We start from the raw sequence: 3,453 nt of genomic DNA, 5'->3' as shown, positions 1-3,453 counted from the left end.
TATGCTTAAAATCAATGAACCTCAGTCACCAGATGCGGCTGATAACTATTATCTACCACATCATGCGGTGATAAAGGAGGAAAGTACATCAACGAAAGTTAGGGTTGTATTTAATGCTTCGTCCTCCTCCGCCAATGGGGTCAGTTTGAACGATATTCTCCTACCAGGACCAGTGCTCCAATCTGATCTACCAATTTTAATTCTTCGCTGGCGACTTTTCAAGTACGTCTTCAATAGCGATATTGAGAAGATGTACAGGCAAATCCTTGTAGATGAAACCCAAACAAAGTATCAGAGGATAGTTTTTCGCAAATGTTCAAATGATGCAATAGGTCTTTACGAATTAAAGACGGTTACATTCGGTATAAACTGTGCTCCTTATCTTGCGATAAGGACATTGCTTCAACTCGCTGAAGACTCTGAAAATCTCTACTCTACAGCCTCAAATATTTTACGAAAAAATATGTATGTCGACGACGTTCTAGCTGGAGGACATATGTTAGACTCTGCAATCAAAGCTAGGGATGAGATTTCAGCAGTTCTTAAGTCAGCTGGTTTTCCTCTGAGAAAATGGACTGCAAATTGTAATAAAATCTTGCAAGGTATACCAAAACAAGACCTACTGAGTGAGGATTTCTTAGAGTTCGAAGATACTAGTAGCGTCAAAGCACTAGGCATAAGGTGGAATGCTCATTCCGACCAATTCTACTTTATAGCTAAATCGATAGAAGATAACGTGAACCCAACAAAGAGAGTAATCTTGTCAGCTATTGCTAAACTCTTCGACCCATTAGGTTGGTTAGCCCTCATAATAATTGTAGCGAAAATACTAATGCAAAATATATGGTTAGAGGGTACCGACTGGGACGAGGAAGTTTATTCTATAACTTTAGAAAGATGGCGAAATTTTACAAAAAATTACGGCAAAATCGACAACATATGGATACCCCGCTGGGTATCTTTTTCACCAAAGGAGAAGGTGGAAATCCACGGATTCTGCGATGCTTCTGGGAAAGCATATGCGGCCGCAGTTTATCTACGCGTGGAAACAGAAAACAAAATAGTAGTCAACCTGTTGTTAGCGAAAACCAAAGTAGCTCCAGTGAAAACCATTTCATTACCTAGACTGGAACTTTGCGGGGCGGTATTACTAGCAGAAATAGTCGAATCGATTACCAACAATCTTGAATTAGGTCATCTTAATATAAATCTTTGGACCGATTCGACAATTGTTCTAGCATGGCTACGAAAGCCCCCTTGTTCGTGGTCAACCTTTGTTGCCCATCGAGTTACGAAAATAATAGATAAGGTAGGAAATTCAAACTGGTTGCACGTAGACTCAGCTACAAATCCAGCAGACTTAGCAAGTAGAGGTATATTAGCGCAGGAGTTGGTAAATAATTCGTTGTGGTGGCAGGGACCTTCTTGGTTGCAAGAAGGTAAAGAAAAATGGCCAATACAGGAAACAGACTTCACAACAAATATTGAGGAAAAGCGGGTGCACGCTCATGCAACAACAACAACGTTAAATGATATCAGTGACATTCTCGAACGGTTTTCTAGTTTAGCTAAAGCTTTGAGGGTGCTATCATATATATTGAAATTCCTTCAAAGAACCCATCCGAAAACAAAAGCTTCTTTTCAGGCGAATTCTTCTTTAATTTCATCGAATGAAATTAAAACAACGACTACACGTCTGATAAAACTCGCTCAGAAGCAACATTACGGACTAGAACTAACTAAACTGAAAGCGAGAGAATCCATTGAATCAAAAAGTGAAATACTTTCCCTAAATCCGTTGCTTGATAAAGATGATGTGCTGAGAACGGGTGGTCGTCTTGGTGCATCTCTTGATCTTGCGTACAACGAGCGTCACCCAGTAATACTTCCATACAGTTGTAGATTATCCCGACTTATAGTCCAATTTGTCCATGAAGTCTCTCTTCACGGTGAAAACCAGTTAATGTTGCGTCACATTCGAACGCAATACTGGATTCCAAAAGTAAAAACACTGATTAGGTCCATTATTCACAACTGCAAAGTCTGCACAATTTACAAGAAACGCTCGCAAAGTCAACTAATGGGAATTCTTCCAGAAGAGCGAACAACATTTTCGCGAGCATTCACCAACACAGGGGTAGATTTTGCCGGACCCTTTGAAATAAAAAGTTATCGAGGGCGTGGATGCCGAATTTCAAAAGGGTATGCTTGTCTAATGGTCTGTTTTTCTACCAAGGCCATTCATTTAGAGGCCACAAGCGATTTGAGCACCCAATCTTTCCTTGCAGCGTTTTCCAGATTTGTATCGAGACGAGGGTGCCCAAAGAATGTCTATTCAGACAATGGCACAAACTTTGTAGGAGCATCGCGAGTACTTAAAACAGAATTTAAGGTCTTTCTATCCGGCGCGTGAACGCAAACGTTGTCAAAATATGTTCATCAGTCACTGACTTGGCATTTCATACCTGCTTCCGCTCCTCAAATGGGTGGCCTTTGGGAAGCAGGTGTGAAAAGCTTCAAAGGTCACTTCAAAAAGATAGCATCGAATTCTAAGTACACTTTCGAGGAATTTAGTACACTTCTTTGTCGAGTTGAGTCACGTCTCAACTCACGACCGCTGAGCCCAGCCTCAAATGAGCCATCTGACCTTGAGCCTTTAACTCCAGGCCATTTTTTGGTCGGTGGACATCTGTTGGCTCCACCAGAGTTAGATATAAACGAAAATCCTGCCTCGATTGTTAATCGTTGGCAAAAACTAAAAGCCCTCCATCAAAACTTCTGCAGGAGATGGAAAACTGAGTACCTTAATGAACTACAGAAACGGACGAAGTGGAAAAATCCTAAAACCAACATGAAAATAGGAGATATGGTGGTTATAAAAGAAGATAATCTTCCTCCTAACGTATGGAGATTAGGTAGGGTGGTCAATTTATATCCCGGTTCGGATAACAGAGTTCGTGTTGTTGATCTAATGACGGAAAAAGGCATTGTGACAAGACCGCTTGTCAAGCGTGTACTACTACCACCACATTCCTCGGAGACAGACGACTCAAGTTCTACATAAATACCAACGTTTTATACGCACTACCAGTTGGTCACCACCTCAGGAGTTTTCAAATTTCCCTATCTACTTCATAGGAGTCAATTCACATGATTAAGCATAAAAATCACACTTACCCCTGTATCCTCCTCCGGTGTCAGTTCTTCGTTGTTTGCCGCAATAGATTTTTGGTTCGAATAGCTTTTAGTTGCATCGACAGTGCGCGCTCCTTGAAAATTGCTGGTGGCACCATTATCCTCTATTGGTAGGCTCAGATTCACAAAACAGATATTGAGCCATTACCGCACAAATGAACATTTTTGGCGAAACACTTGAACAATTCTGACTGTGCACACTATGCAAAACATACTACATTCAAACCACTTTTTTCTCTTAGATTCTTACACAAATTT

This window comes from Rhagoletis pomonella, unplaced genomic scaffold (genome assembly GCF_013731165.1).
Source record: "Rhagoletis pomonella isolate Grant_MI unplaced genomic scaffold, Rhpom_1.0 Rhpom_scaffold_00001, whole genome shotgun sequence".
NCBI lineage: Eukaryota > Metazoa > Arthropoda > Insecta > Diptera > Tephritidae > Rhagoletis > Rhagoletis pomonella.
The sequence above is the reverse complement of the archived record's forward strand: the minus strand, read 5'-3'. Positions refer to the sequence as shown.